Genomic DNA, 17,888 nt, shown 5'->3' with positions numbered 1-17,888 from the left:
TCCATATAATATGTCTAGACCGAATCAACTTATTTTTTTACACCCCGCGACTCTTTCTAGATAGGCTTGGATAAAATAGCAAAGCAAGTACAAATATTAATAGCATAGAAAAAATATGTTCTTCATCATTAAATTCATATCTTTGCTAGAAGTAATTGAGGCTTCATTAGAGAATTGATGACTATATATTTGATGCAATTACTAATACTAGTATATCTGAAAATTTTTAATTGGCTATTTATAAATAACCCTAGACTATGGAATAAAGGATTAAACCAAACTTACCTACACTGAGATACTAACTATGATTCTTAAATATCACAAAACAAAATGTGATATGATGAGATATAATGTAATAGAAGAAAAAAAAAAGCTGAGGGAAAGGCTACTTTTAAAGATTAAAAAAAATCCCTTACATTTTGAGAATTTGGAATAAATCAAATCTTCTTAAATAGGATTTGGACATACAATAAGTTAGTTAATAGTCAATTGCTTTACCACTGAGCTATTAAGGAACAACAGGAAATTAGGTATTGTAGAGTTTAATTCTCATTTATAACCCTCGACCAATATGAGCTCAAAGTTTTCTTTGTAACACTTGAAACTTCTTCGTAGAGTCTTCATGTCATAAAAAACCTCAAAATGGCTATATTTCATTATATTCCATCTATATCCCAATCTCATTAATGTAATATCCCTTTTTTTTATGTCATTGACATAAAAGATGTTGTTTCTAGTCTATTTGTTCATGTTTCTGTTTTTGTTTCTATTTCTATATATACAGAAAGTTTTGAAATCATCATATAATAATTCAGAAATTGCAATAAAAAGGAAAAAAATAGGTTTATGATGATTTTGAAATCTTTTACACTAGATAATCTAATATTCTTATGCATAAATATAATCAATTTGGTCATTATGATCAGACTCAATTATAGATTCTTTTTCACAATTTCTACGTGACCTTCTTATCTCTTTCTTATTCAAGTATAGATTATAAAAAATGGAGAAGAAGAAATCAAAAAGAACTTATCATTAACAATAAGTTTCTTATGGGGCAACTACTCATGATATTCATATCAATCTATTATGCACCTTTACATAGAGAATTTGTTAGATCTTATACCATAATTGTATTAAATCTACCATTTATTTTATTTCATTTCTTTTAGAACAATCACAAATGTTTTATCAAGTTCAATATTAGTCATATTAGTCAACATTTATATATTTCGATGCAACAACAAGATGTTATTTATAACAAGTAGTTTTATTGGTTAATTAATTGGTCACAACTTATTTATGAAATAGGTTGGATTGATATTAGTTTAGATACAACAAAATATGTCACAACATTGAGTTATATCTTTTCCCTTGCTCCTATCGAGAAATAAAACTAATTAATTCTAAGTTAAAAGGTCGAGAAACTCCATGTCACTATTCTTGAATAACTTGGAGTTAAGCTCTTTTTTCATACTATTGCAGACAAAAAAATAATATGAAAATTGAATTCAATTGTCAACTGCTTCTATTAAAAATAGGATTGACTACAAATATAAGCCATAACATATAGTTTCAAAAAAAGCATATGATTTTTTCGATCTAAATGAAGCAAGTTTTATATGAAGAAGATTTGACTTAACATATTTTATTCGATACAAGTAAGACACGAGCCCGACTAGGTATTATTAAATCAATATTCTTTAAAAAAAATAGAAAAATAATAGCCAAGTCAATATGATATGAAGCAATCCCTTTTTTTGGGCCATATCATTTTCGAAGGAATTGGAGTTGTATATCTTTTTAATTTCCATTGAAGTGTTCTCATATGTTTCCAAGCCCCTTTAAAACCCTGAAAAATTAACAAATTTCTTTTTCTAAAAAAACATACAAGATCCATCACTACAAAAAAGATAATAGTAACCTCACTCTTAACTATTTTATTTTATTTATTAACTACTTCATTTATGAATTTTATAATAATATAAGTAAAATACATATATATTCCCTATGGAAAGGATGATTTATTAGGCCATTAAATTTCCAATTCCATATTGAATACTTTAAATAGGCTAACCTTCTTGCTTCTGTCATGGTACAACCCTCTTCTCGTCAAGCTTTTTTCTCCTCGATTCACAAAGATAAAATGTAGGACTTGTACCAATAGTTCATCTCAAAAGAAAGAACTCACTGGGTATAATCACTAACTAATAGTAATATAATATTAACTAGTCATAATCTAATGCTAATTAAATATAAAAGTATATAATAAAAAATGTCTCTTCTCTATACTTTTCCCGGTTTCATTACTACCCCGTGCCTTATGCAATCGATCGGATCATATAAATATCATTTTAACACAACATAAGTCATTCAGAAGATCTTAAAGACCCATTAAAGCATGAAAGTTATGATCTTTCAGAAAATGAACTCATATTCAAAGTCTGCATAACCGTATAAATAAGCTCACATGAACTTGTCAATTTAGGATCCAATTTAGGATTTCTCTTGGGACATGTCAGGAAAGAATTTGAATGTGATAATATTGATTCATACAGATAAAGAAAAAAAGGTTCTATATTGATTCAAACATTATTCCTATGGGATAGGGGTAGTGAAAAAGGAAAAAACAAAATATTTCACACAATACTTTTGATCGAAAATTAATTTGATTTATTTTGAACCCTTCGCTCCATGAAAAAATAGGTAAGATTTTACATGATCAAACCCATAGGACTTAAAGAATGATATAAGTGAATTAAAAAATAAAGAAAATAATAAATAAATAAATAAATAAGAGCCCATATTTCAAATAAACAAAATCAAACTTGACAAAATATTTTTGATTCTCGAAGAACAAGGGGTAAAGAGGTTAATTGAAAAAGATCTTTTGTTCTTATTTTTATTATAAGATCATGATTGGATCCTCGTATGTTTGGTAAAAAAAAAATCTTCTTCTTTGAAAATAATTATACATAAAAAAATCAATTGTAACTTGAAAACATGATTGAATTTCTTGTAATTACACTATGAGGACTGGGTGGATGAAGGGAGGAAATTCTCGACCAATAAAAAAAGTCCAATAACTTTTGAACAGGTCGTATGAGGTGAAGATTTCATGTATAAAGAATTTGTATTAACAATTATAAATTTGTATATGAAGTTTTAATTACTACTTTTCATATGAAATTTTATTGTTATTATCAAATAATTAAATAAATAAATAAATAGCTCAAATAGCATTTCATGTTATAAGATCAAATATCTTCGTATGCATTTATATTTAAGCTTCTCGTTTTAGTTTTTAGCTAGCATTAATGATTTTTATAATTTATCATTTCATATAATTTTTAGTTTATTTTATCAAAGCATGCATGAATTTTCTGATTATGGAATCAAGATTTCTTATGGTACCAAGAAATATTTTCACAATGCATGCACATTCTTGTCTTACATTAAAATCCAACACATGCAAGTACTCGGCTAGTTTTCTACTGCCTTTCGAACACAAATGAATCGTATTTGGGCGTTGGGTTCGGTTTCTATAGAGCCTATGTGGGCCTTAGCTAAGAAAAAATAACTAAATGTTGTGGCACTCTAAATATATAAAATCCAACCCAATATAGCTGATCTGTATTGGGCTTTCATATTTTTAAACTGTGACCATTTGGAAAGTGCAAGGTCTGTTCATGTTATTGTTGGTGATCCATGGTATTGCCAGCAAATGTGAGATTTATGCTGGTGATTCACTGCCTCTTCACCGCTCATTTGGTCAGATTAGAACATTGGAATTCAGACGTTCTTCGCAAATTGCAACCTTGCTGACCGGAAAATATGGATGTGTAGCTCCACCTAGAATCAATGCCGCAATAATAGACATGAAGATATATATTATCAGCATTTCTACCTTGCTCTACCATTTTATTTCCCACACGATCTGTGAAAATCCAAGGCTGATGTCAATACACTTGACTAGACTAGATGATCGGCTGTCGCTAGCTTGATTCCATTCATATTGACCAGCTTGTTTCTTTCCTTCTAGTTAATTTCCTCCACATCTTGCAGTGACCTTAGGGTTAGTTCGAGTGTCAAAATATTCCCTTGATTGTTCCCCATCAATCTGCTAACTATACCTAATTTATGTCTGTATATCAAGATTTTAGAGCCCAGACAGGTTGTCCTAGATTGTTTCAGGTGTGGAACAGGACTGGACTGGAGTCGTAAAAATGTGCTGTAAGAACATAGCTGGACAAGACTCTATGATTCTGGCTTGGTCTGCTCAGGAATCAAAGAGGCAAGGGAGGACCTGATTTGAATGAAATAACTAGCTAGGAAAAGCCAAACGCACTAGCTTTCGTTTGGGAACGCGGCCGCAAAAAATTTGAAATTTTTTTTTTATGTTAAAATTTAATATGGTTTGTATATTTTGGATCGTTTTGATGTGCTGATGTCAAAAATGATTTTTAAAAAATGAAAAAACATCGTTGGCATGTATTTTGACACGAAAAGTTATTTAAAAAGCATCCGCAACCACACTGCCAAACACGCTTTAACTTTTATGTTTTCAAACATGTCGGAGCTTTGATGAAACAAATGGTGCTCGTCGGCTAGCTTGTGATGTCGTTCTATGTGAAAGCACCATTTCATGGGATTCCTCCATAATATCGCCCCCTCTGAGGATGAAAATTAAAGTGGAATTTGTGGCCCTCACTTCCATCCTCCCACCCACTAATGGCCCGTAATCATGGCGTCCATACTAAGGTCAAAAAAATCCCTCCCATCATTTTTTCTTTACAAAAAAATATATCGGCTTTTATCTCGTGCATTAATTTGATTTAACATTCCAACAAGAAAATTGAAGTAGAATAACCAAACCCAGAAAAAAATAGAAGACCGGAACCAATTACATCAAAGTTCATAATTTTTTTTTGTTTAATTTAATATGGATGTCCGAGCCAACTTGCGCGTATCTCGACTAATTTCACGGGCCCTGAAGTTAACGACCATGTAAGCCTTCAGTAGCCATCATATGAGCAACCACATGGCTTGAACCTGAGATCATAGATGGAGCAAACCTCTTGGTCCCAAACTCTTACCACTTGGCCATCACCTAGATAGTTCATCTACGTTCATAATTGTTTCCTAGCCACTCAAACCTAGTTTTATTTTGTAGTGTTTGAGACTGTAGTAACAATTATTTTTTTAAATAATTTTTATTTAGAAATATTTTAAAAAAATATTTTTTTATTTTTAAAAAATTATTTTTAATATAAACACATAAAAAATTTAAAATTATATAAAAAAATTAACATAAAAACAAGCACAATCAAAGAGTGATATTTCTTATATATATTCAATTGCTTTCTAGTTACTCTCTTTTTGATTATTTGGCAATTTTTTTGGCTTGTCAGCTTAGTGACTTCTTGCGTTGTCACTATTATTTTGTTTGAAAAATAGAGCACTTCATGAAAACACGCTTCATAATGCTGATCGAAGGGATCATGGAGTGTGTATGGTATATGGTTTACCTATGCCCAATTCATGAGATTTAATGTCGGGAAAGATTTTGCTTCTGTTCACTATTTTCATGGCTTCTTTTTATTGAAAACGATATCCATAAATTATATAACTTTATGAGCATCTAAAAGAGAACCTTCATTTATTTCTTCAGGCTTAGTGCATGAATAAGCTCACGCGATTGAAATCTTATAAAAAAAAAATTAAATTAGCCCTCGATCTTAGCAAGGTAAATTAAAATTCATCTAAAATTATTTGACCCGCTGAAAACAAATTATATAAATGCTTTAAGAGGATTTGGAGATGGTCATCATATATCCATCCAAATAATAATAATGAGGAGGAGATTTGTTTAGATATGATTTCAAGTTTTGATCTTTCTGATTATTAATATGATGATCACTAAAAATTTACATGATCGTTAATTTTAGAATATGTAGAATTAGTTGAGGTGCGCGTAAATTAACCAAGATATCGATGTTAATAATATGTGTGTGTGTAATGAGGAGATTTTGATTGAAAAACAAAATCATAATTTCACCTTTCCATAAACTTGAGAGTGCAATTCCCGTTTTTTAAAATTAAATCACATTCCTATTCTCAGTATTTTTCATAAATTATTGACTTGACTGCAAGGTCACACCCACGTGGTGTCCCTAATACAGTGGCTAATATGATGGAATATCCAGCCCATTCATGTGTAAAACAAAAAATAAAATAAAAGGCTACAATATAATTATGTATTTATCCAATTTTAAAAAAATCATCAATAAACTTGTTTTTTTAGGGTAATTCAGTCTTTGGATATGGTCTATAGTTATTATAAAATTGTTTTGAGTTAATTTAATCTTTTCTTATTTTTACCACGATTCAATTATTATTATTATTATTATTTTATTCACGTGAAGTGTCCGGGCCAGCTTGTGCGCACCACGACTATTCCCCACGGCCCATTGGACATCCTGCAAGCTCAGGGGCAGGTTAGGCACCGCGGGGGTGACAGGCGTGCACATAGAGGGTCGAACCCGGGACGGGGGCGGAACAAGTCACACGATTGACCACAGCAGCTAGGCCCTCAAGTGCCCACGATTCAATTATTGATTTACCTTTGAAAGGAGAAAAATAATAAATTGTTAAACAAGGTTATTTTGGTAGTTTTCTTTTATTTGAACAATGAAAAAATAATTGTGTCCTCGAAAAGCAATGATGGATAAATTGTTGCATAGGGGTTGTTTTGTTTTTCCACTTTGATTTTCTGTTATATTTATATTGACTTGGGGTAATTTAATCTTTTATTAAACATAAAATACTAAAAAAAAGTTGCTTATGTGTAACGTTTCATTGCCTTCAAGTAGTGCCTGTAGATGATTCTATCGGTTAACGATGAATTTTCTTGGTGTGGTTAGATTCATCTCGATGGCTCTTTCCTTCGATAGTGATACATTCTGCATTATAACTTTTAGTTTGGCGTCAATAGACTCTTTTGTTTTTTCTCTACCTTAATTTATGTGCATGACTCTTGTAAATTCATATCAACCCTTTATTTTTTTTTTCATTCATATTTAATCCAAGTTCTTTTTATTACTAATTTTTTAATTGAAATGGTTTATATTTAGAGTTGATTTTCAATTTCATCTTTTTTTAATTTTTAGTGTCAGATTTGGTTATTATTCTTTTAATTTTGATTTATTTTGTTTTAAACAATTTCTTGAATTGAAGTTTTTCATGATTCCATTCCCCTTTTATTTTTTGTCCGTTATGATTTTATCCTCATTTTTTTTAATGATTTTTTTAATTTTTTTACATTTCATACTCGGGTATTAAATTTGTTGGGAATTGAACTTCTTGATTAAACCTAGGTCTAGGATTTTAGTGATTGTAAGTTTGAGGGATTAAACCAAGTTTATAATATTCGCATGGGTTTGATTGTGTTTTTTTTCCTTTTTTTAAGGAAATAATTTTTTAGTTTCTTCATTCAATATTTATTTATTTTTAAGTTTCATCATCTTTTAATTTTTTTTATCTTTCATAATTGTTCCTCGTTATTTTAATTGTTTTTTTAAGATGATTTTTAGAATTTAAGTTTATTTCTGATGTGATTTTATCCTCATTGCTTTTGTTGCGATTATTTTTCTTTGATATTTTTTTATAATTTAGATTTTTTTATAATTTCATCTTCCGATATTAAATTGGCTGGGAATTGAGTTTCTTGAATGAACTCGAGTCTAGGATTTCATGGCTTATGAATTTGAACAATTAACCCCAATTTAGGATATTTACACGATGGTTTTTTTAAGTTAATATTTTTTTAATTTTATTTTTTAATATTGATTTATTTTTAAAAATTTCTCCACGTTCTTTAATTGGACCCACAACTAGTTGAGACTTGATCAAGGCCTGACTGAGAAGAGAACAAGGAAAGAAATAAAAAGTGACAAATTATCTAATTAGATTAACTCATGGTCATTGCCCGAATTATCTATTTCACGGGTTATTATCTATCATTGTGTCATCACTTTTTTCATTTCAATCCCCATATTTCTTTGCGAATTAGTCTTTTATTAGTCTGTTGTTTCACAACGGCATCGTTAAATTTCTTTAACTAGATCATCATTTGAATTGGATGATCAGTTCCCTATTGTATGGTTTGGTAGAACAAGTCACGCAGCTATGTAGTAGTTGGATCTTGATGCGGTCCGTCCGTTAGTGAAACGTGGGACCTATACCTAATATATATATATATATATATATATATATATATATATATATATATTATATTGGGTGTCGTTCCAGCTGTGGTCTGCACCACTTTCGTTTGTTTTGTGGCTGCTCTTTAACTTTGTCCCATTCGATGGTCTTTGTGTCTTGGGAGTGTACACTCCTTGTTTTTATCTTCGGGCGCTGTTCCTTTCAATGCGTCCTTGATTTTAGAAAACGACATAGTTTTTTTTTGTTTTTTTCTATAATATGTGTATGTAACAACCGCTTGACATTTACTCATCTCCAACCACTTTTTTTTATATATATAAAAATAAAAAAAGATTTTATTTATTGTTTTTAAGAGTTTTTTTAAAAATATATTAAAATAATTATTTTATTTTTAAAAATTATTTTTAACATTAACATATTAAAATAAATTTTATTTTAAAATTTTTAAAAAAACATTATTTAAAACACAATTGCAACTTAAGCAACACAGAACCATAAATTATTCATCAATTTGTTTACACGTACAATCAAATTTATTAATGATTTAAATTTTCATTGCTTTGGAAAAAATAATCAAATTTATATAAAAAAATATCTCCTTTTCAATTTAAACTATCATAATTAGTTACATGATTTACACTCAAAAGCTTTTTATTTGTCTGGTTTATAAAAATATTTTAAAAATAAAATAGTCAAAATCTAATAATCAAATTTGCAAACCCCATAATTTTTTTTTAATTTGATCCAAAAATGTTATAAAAAAAGATAAGTTATAAGATTAATTTATATTTAAGAATAAAATTACCTCAAGAACAATTTAAAGAATCGCATTAATATATAAAAATTGATTGAGTCATTTATTTTATTTTTGTATTATTATTGAGATTGACTGATTCAAACTAAAAATTAACTAATTAAGGATTAGGATCAATACCTGCTAATTAGTGTTTATGAATTTGAGAATTTAATTACTTGATAATTTAATTTGAAATCCCTAAACGGGTTTAAATTAGTAATGTTCAGATTTTTGTGTGGAAAACTAGTTGATTTTCCTTTAGATAAAAACTATATAAAATTGCATCCTTATTATAAATATAAAAAAAACTCCTGCAGAATAAAGATTCGTTTAATTAAAACGGACCTTGTAATTATATCAATTAAATTAATTGTAAGATTGAAACAAAAAAAAGTATTAAAATACACCTGTATTTATTTATTGGTTTATAATAGAAAGTCGGAGAGAGTGTCGAGTCGTCGCAAATGAAAGCCTATACTTTTCCTGCGTGATGAAATCACGGAACACTGTAGAACCTGGAACGTGGCGATGTACCATTGGGTGACTGCTCATTTTCAAACGTAATTGTCAACTGGTTGCTTTCTCTCTGGCAAACCCAACTTGCACCTTTTTACTTTTTCTAGTTTATGGTACTAGAGAGTCCGTTAGATATTATTTTTTAAAATATTTTATAAAAGTATATTAAAATAATAATTTTTAGTTTTTAAAATTTATTTTTATATTAAAATATTAAAAAACTAAAAAAAAAATTAAAATAAATTTATTTTAAGAATTTTGACCGCCCTCCTCTCAAAGCCTTGTATATTTTATTTGTTCTGTCAACAGATATTACAAACGCGTGCTAAAATGGATGGTACGTTAGATTTGAGATTCATATATTTCCTTATTATTTTATTTAAATTCAATAGTTTATAAAGTTATTTTCAAGAGAGAAGAAAATTGATTCAATTTAAAGATTTTTTATTCAACTCTCATCAATAATTTCTTTTTTTTTAAAAAAAAAAATGATGACATGTACAATAACAAGAACCCGATGGACCTCTCAACTCACAACCGTTTCATGTGGCACCGATGACACCTTGAACATGGAAGGTGTCAATTCAAATTTAGTGTCCATATGAAATGGCACAGTGGTGAGGTGGCGATATAACTCAAGCAGAGCAGTGTCTGCATGCACTTTTTGACTGTTATTAAAACAAACCATAGAATTAATTCAATAGTTTATTAAGCATGTAGGTGGGTACCGTGATAAAAATTTAGAATTAAAAAATTTATTTTTTTAATTTTAGATTCGAGTTCTTGATTGTTTATATAATGGTCACTGGAGGTTTACATGGTTGTTAACTTCAGGGCCCGTGAAATTAGCCGTGGTACGCGCAAACTGGCTCGGACACCCACATTAATCTAAAAAAAAATAAAATTAAAATAGTTTATTCATGTGATCAGTTGCTTTTTCCCATCATCTGATAAAATTTATGATAATTGTTATTTTTAAAAATATTTTTTATTTAAAATAATATATATTTTTTATTTTTTAAAATTTATTTTTGATATTAGTGTATTAAAATAATCTAAAAAAATTAATTTAAAAAAAAATCAAAATTTTAACAATCACGATAGTTACCTCATGCTTGTGTGGTGTCATTAGCAAGATGAATCTGGCACTGAAAGTTAAATGACATGATTTTGCTTTGCAGAATACCAATTATAATTTAGTAGCTGATAAGCAACGTAACAATTTGATAAGTTTTGTTGATGTAATGAGTAATTTCTTTTAAGTTAATGGTTAGTGATGATGTTGATTCTTAAGGTAATTATTGATGATTAAAATTGAAGTTAATTATTGTAATTTAATCAAAAGAAATAATATAAGTAAATGATGTATAGAATATATTCAAACTTGCAAGTATTTTATCAAGAATTTATAAAAAGGACGCTCAAGGTGTCAAAAAATAATATAAGTAATTGAAGTTAATATAAGTAATTGAAGTTAATTATTGTAATTTATTTGCATTACTAACCTAAACTCAAATATTCAAATATTAATAGAATAATTAAAGGACGCTCAAGGTGTCAAAAACATGTTATGACATTGTTTTGATGTTCAATTTAATAAAAAACAGTTCACTTATTTTGTTATCATAAAATTAAAATAAAAAGAATTGAAATTGACATTGAGGATAGATTGAGGGTTCTTTCTTTAGCAAAACTATATGTATCAACATTTTTTTAAAAGATCAAAATTAAAACACAAAATCAATTTTATATTTAATTGAAGGTGAAATTAAGAAAAAAAAATCAATTTAGTAAACAAAAAAAATAAAAATAATAAGGGTCAAAATTTACATAAAAAAAATAACGATAACCATATTTGATAATATAATATTCAGTAAATTGAGATTGAATAATGAAATTAAAAAAAAATATAACTTATACAAAAATACATAGACCAACAATTATAAATGAAAAGAATAAGAATTGAAGTTTAAATGCAAACAATCAAGGGTTAAAATATAACTTTTAGAAAAAAAAAAGAAAAAAAAAACAGGAAAATGGACCATGCAAAAAGATCTTAATAGATCTTAATGTCCTTGTAAGCATGTTTTAAGTTTCTTAGATGAAGAAATAAAGACATCATTACATTTACGTTGTATTGTTCCAATCAATGATGACAAAGACTTTGTATCTACATACTTTCTCAAAAGGTCTTAGTTCTCTTTAATGTACATTAATAAACCGAAAAAACAGATCCTCGAAAGTCATATATGTTATAAATTAAATATGTTATAAAAAGAAATCTTAAGAGTTTAGAAAGCAGCAATTTAATTACTAGTCTAGCTACTACCGCATTAATTAAGTACAAATCCAACGTTAAGGTACGTACTCATTAAGCAAATGACATCGGTGATCGTCAAAGTCATTTTTAATGAGGTTGGGATAATTGGCAGCTTCACCCTGAGAGCATCTCAATGCTCTATGCTAGTATTAATATTATGGCTTTTTAAATGGTTTATGTTTATATATATATTTGTTTACATGCACTCAATGATAATAATTAATCTGTTGTTTTTTAATATATTATATATATAATTATTTTAATAATTATATATAACCTAGTTAACCTGACGAATCTAAAAATAACTCGAATGATTTTCAATCAATTTTATATTATACGATTAAATTGAAAAAAAATTCATTAAAAAACAACCAGAGTCAACGCGCTAAACACATAATATGGATCATGAAACCATGATAATTTTATAGAAAATAAATAAAAAAAATTAAAAAGAAATCAAAGAAAAAAAACTAGTGAAAAAAAAAACACTATTATAATGAATAATATCTTATAAAATTTTTAACATTTTAACATTTTGTTTAGCATTCTTCTTGCATATGTAAAACAAGGATTGAAAAGCTAAATTAATATTTTATTTTTGGCTTTCCGTTGATGAAATCTCTTTGAGATGCCTTAGAGCATCTTCAATGGGAGATGCTATTTTAAAGAGGTAAATTGATAAAATAGCATTTTAAATAGTATAAATATTTTTTTTTTACTATATATATTCTAATGGAAAAAGCCATTTAAAATGTCAATTCTATTAGAATGGAAAAAATAAGTGTTTTATTTTTTTTTAATGATTTTGATGTTATTTTTTTTACATGGCTAGATTTAATTGGCTTATTCTTTTGTTAGCCCCACTTTGTTAGTTTTAGCCCTTTTAAGAGATATGTAGGAATAACATTTGTGAAAAAAAAAATACATTTTAATATTTTATTTAGCTTTTCCCCTTGAGTATTAAAAACAAACAAAAACACAACTAAAATATTAATTTTTTATTTTTATTTATCCATTTAGTTTTTTCGTTGGAGATGCTATTACAGCTACATCGTTTCCCATATTCCAAGGCTCCAAAAACTTCAACAAAATCACATAGCCAAGGTGTAAAGGCATACTCATTGCTGGGTGTCGCCCTCACACGAAGGAAAATCTTAGCTTCAATGAGAGTATATATCCATACCCTTCCCATGGAAACCTCACGTTCACAGAAAATGGAAGCCCAAAAAGTCTCTGATCCCTACCCACTCTTGGAAGCAAGAACCCACGCGAGGTGCACATGCAGCAGGTCAAAGATCCATTGTATACCAAAAGCTCCATTGAAGAAGAAACAGAGTTAGTACTTAGTAGGGTCAGTTAATATTTAAAAGTTGACCTAATTATCGGATCACCTAACAAGACCAGCAGTCACTGAAGCAGAAGGAACCTAACCACCTAACACAGGGAAGATGAAGGAGAGGGCTACTGTGCTAGAGTTCGCTTGGTTTTCTTGGACGAATTATATATGAATGGTGATTCCTCCCTCGAGTTACCCAAAGAAACAATTAAAAATATTTACAAAAACGCGTGATTTTCTTCTTTTGTTTTTGGTCAATGTGTTTTCTAATCAATTGAGAAAACTAAGGCGATGCAATCCTGAAGCAACTTAAGCCAGAATTATCATATATAATTAATTAATAAGCGATTACTTCAGGGCAAAATGTAGCCAGGATTCTTCGTCTGTATAATACAGCCTGCCGAAACATACATGCATTAGCATAATAGCTCAATACCTCTACTTAACAAAAACCTTTTAAGAATAAGTAAGATATGTTTATCAGTTATATTTTATAAAATCAAAATAGTCTCTACTTTGAAACTCCAAATACAAATTGAATATTGCTTAAGACCCTACTTGTCTGATATATATAAAAAATAATAATAAAATATTTGTTAAATATTTTAAAAGATTCTATTTATAATTTTATTTCAAAGTCCCTATTCATTTTAAGTCGGCTATGGGGTATAAAATTTAGATGTAATCACTAAATGAATGCATGTGTTTGTGTTTTTTGGTGTGTATATATATATATATATATATAGATATTAATGAAGAGCTTGTTAATTTAAAAGTTTAAGTTGTTAGGTGAGGTTATTCATTTTATTTTTTTTGTTATTTTTTAATTGAATATATATTTTTTTTAATTTTTCCCTCTAACAACTAAATCTTCTTCTTTATTTTTTAATTTCATGAAGAGCTTGTCAAAGAACCATCTCAAAATAAAAACTTAAGCTTTAAAATGAGGTTTCAAGATATGACTTATATAATTCTCTAATACACCCCCTTGAAAAAAAGCTTTTTGAGGTTGAAACTTGTACAAGCTCACATTATATTGTGCTTAATTTTTAGCAAATAGAATGGGATGATGAAATTCAAATTCATTATCACTTGGTCAACAAAACTTTAATACCCTTTGAAAGAATCATCTCAATTTTTCCACCAACATAAGATGAATGATCAATTATAGTTAAGCTATCAAGTGATAAATATGGTTTTTTTTTTCCCCTTCAAGGATAAGCGTTTATTCACTCGATTATACTTTGATGCATCACGACGCCTTGGGGTAATCTTCAAAATGATGGAAACATACGACATATGTAATCGCTCAAAATGGAGAATCATCTCGTACTTCTAGAACTCACCATTATAAAGAAGAGATTGCTTGGAGTAGACTCAAAAAAATAAAATTTATTCCCAACCAAGTTTTGGGTACCTCGACGAAATTAATGCTAACACCGTGCAAATAGTGTGCTCTTAGGGCTCTTGAAACACGTTAGGATTATTTTTTAAAAAAATATATTTTTTATATAGAAATATATTAAAATAATATTTTTTTTTAATTTTTAAAATTTATTTTATATATCAACAAATTAAAATAATTTAAAAACTTAAAAAATAATTATTTTTAAAACTAAAATATATAAAAATTCAAAGGATTTCAAAAGCATGGTTCGACCATCTACCTTACAAGTCTACAGGGGGTAACAAGATTTTTGTTCCCTAAAACGAATTTCCCTTATGTTTTTGTAAGGAAAAAAAACTATATACTATATTCAATTGATAAATGCATAGATATATAATTTCTAGTGCATGTCTGGGCATGTGGAAACATTTGACAGTTGTTGTAATTTATTTACTTTGCTTGAATATGCTAGTGTTCAGATTGTAGGATCTTATCTATCGGACTTTCGGCTTCAATTAACACTCTTGCTCTATATTTTTTACACTTCCTGCTGATTTTTTCCAGGGTTTTAGATTGCCCTTCTCTGTTTAATTACTTTTACTCAAATTCAGAGTCCTAACTATCTGATCTAGACTTTTCTGATGAAATTAAATGGCCTCGATTGTATATGACTTCGGTGTTTAAATATTAGAAAACTCATATTGAAAGGTCAAGAAAACAGAAGAAAAAATTGAAAACATCTTAATTAAGAGTGATGTATGTATTAGGACTTTGGTTTTTATTGGAGAAATTGAAAACATCTTCAAGCATAACTCAAATAAATAATTGTGGGATTTACATTTTAATGGGTAAGAGTGGCGTGAGAACTTAGAGTATGTTTGAGATTGTGATAACAATGACAATTTAAAATATTTTTTATTTGTAAATATATTAAAATTAAAATTTAAGTGAACGCGGTTTGTACCGCGTTTGGATCTGAAAAGGATTTTAATAGAGAATAGAAAGAAACCATGGTAAAGTTTACCCTGAAAAAATAACAATACAAACATGGTAGGAGTTAGGAAAGGTGGAAAGATTAGGAGGAAAAATCCCCTTTTAAGAACCAGAAAATAAAAACAAATCTGCTTGGCAAGTGGCGAAAATGATATTGTTACGTACCAAAGTAAGCATTTTGTTTGCTCAACTAAATTCTATGATTTGGCGGAAGAATGGTGGTTAAAGAAAAATATAATTAGTATCTTAATTATTAAGATTCAAACTTCATATTAAACAATTAAAAAAGAAGTAAAATTCCTAACATGGCCCCTAGTTTTAACACAAATAATAACTTGGTTTCGACAGGATGGGACCTTTGTAAATTAATTTTTATAAACCTCCAAAGATAGAGCCTCTTCTTAAAAATATAAAATGGATGGATATCTTCTATAAAAAATAATGTTACCTTCAAAAATGGGAAGAGATGAAATTGTAATAATAATAATAATAATAATAATCAAGAAAAGTATAACGCATGTTAACAAAGCAATTAAAAATAGAAAAATCAAACCAGATAAAAAAAATCAAATTAAATAAAATATCTAGAAATAAAATTGGAAAAAACTCAAACTCCAAAAAGATTCAAAAACCAAATAAACGGTAATTAAAAAGGAGAACCAAAATTAAAAAAATAAATAAATAGAAGGATAAAATTGCTTTTTTAGAAGTTTAGACACGATTTTCTAGAGAATATGATAAAAAAGAGAGGAGAAAGAAAAACTTCATCTGTAATCTAACCAAAAAACCTCATCCGTAATCTAATCAAATCTTCTTTGTAAGAACGCGTCTCACACTACCGAAAAGAGAATGACCTATCGCTCCTAACACCACAACAAAATTAGAAATTTAGTTGTTGCACAGACTCTCACATGCACTTGAATGGCGCAGAGGCCATCACGTGCTTACACGACCGTCCACAACTTTTTGTAAATAATATTCTTAAATCTAAAATCACCAAGATGCCCCTATCAAAATTTAAGAATAACAAGAACAACAAGTCTAAAAGGACCAAAAAACCCCCACAAATAGCTTTTGATTTTTCAAATTTCAAGGGCAATTTTGCCATTCTATGCATGTGTATTTTTTTTCCTCACTAAGATATGATAGTGCTTTTACTGTTTCTTTTTTATTTAAAAAGATAGAAGAACTCCTAAATCAAGGATTATTTTTTTATGCTTTTAAAGAAAAAATTATATTTATACTATAACGAAAGAAAATTGATGTACCATTATGCCCCAATCAAATATATAATGTCAAATATATCCGATAAAAATCTCATCCCCCAATTTCATGCTTACTTAGTCTTTTCAGCAAAGGTAAAATTATCTTTACATTGCTCTATCCATATTCTCGGTGAACAAAAAAAAAATGATGCCTATTACTTTTTCTTTTTGTAAAATGCACACACTGAACATAACCATGTGGTTGTAAAAGAAAGACTTAATTTTCATATGGTGATATTAATGAAAATATTTACCACACGTGTCAGTAAATATTTGAAAAATCTTGAAATTCCATATAGATTAATGTGTGATCTATTTCTTAAAATAGTGCTATTTTTTCATACAACATAATTACACACTTGTATGGTCGTACTTTAGACATGTAATTTAGATGAGTGTATGGTAATATATTGTAATAAGGATAATATTAGAAACACTTATTTTTTTATTAAGATTGTAACGATTATGATTGATGATTTATTAGTTAATATACACTATAATTATTATTGGATTACTAAACGTGATAAGATATATATATATATATATATATATATATATATATATATATATATAATGATTTGAAAAACCTTACATCATCAGGCAAGCAATTTATCCTCGAATAAAACCAAAGATTTGGAAACTTCAATTTATAATTCTATGTAAATAAATTATTATTATTATTATTATTATTATTATTAGAGATCAATCACGCCAGCATTTCATGGTTTAATGATGTTTCTTTAATCATCTAATATGTGATCTAGTGATAAAAATTTAGGATTAAATGATTGGTTTTTCTGTGATCTCAGGTTCGAATCCTGTGGTTACTAATATAATAATCACTGGAGGCTTATATGATTGTTAATTTTAGAATTCAGAATTAGTTGAGGTGCAACGTAAACTAGTCCAAATACCTATATTAATAATAATAATAAAATTTTTTTTGTCAATACATTTAAAAGCGTGTTATGCATAGTGTTTTTGTCTTTAAAAAGACTCCCTCTTTCCCTTGCCAGCATTGGAGTTCAAATTTAATAGGAAACAATATT

The sequence above is a fragment of the Populus nigra genome, chromosome 3, assembly GCF_951802175.1.
Source record: "Populus nigra chromosome 3, ddPopNigr1.1, whole genome shotgun sequence".
Taxonomy (NCBI): domain Eukaryota; kingdom Viridiplantae; phylum Streptophyta; class Magnoliopsida; order Malpighiales; family Salicaceae; genus Populus; species Populus nigra.
Note: the sequence above shows the minus strand (reverse complement) of the source record.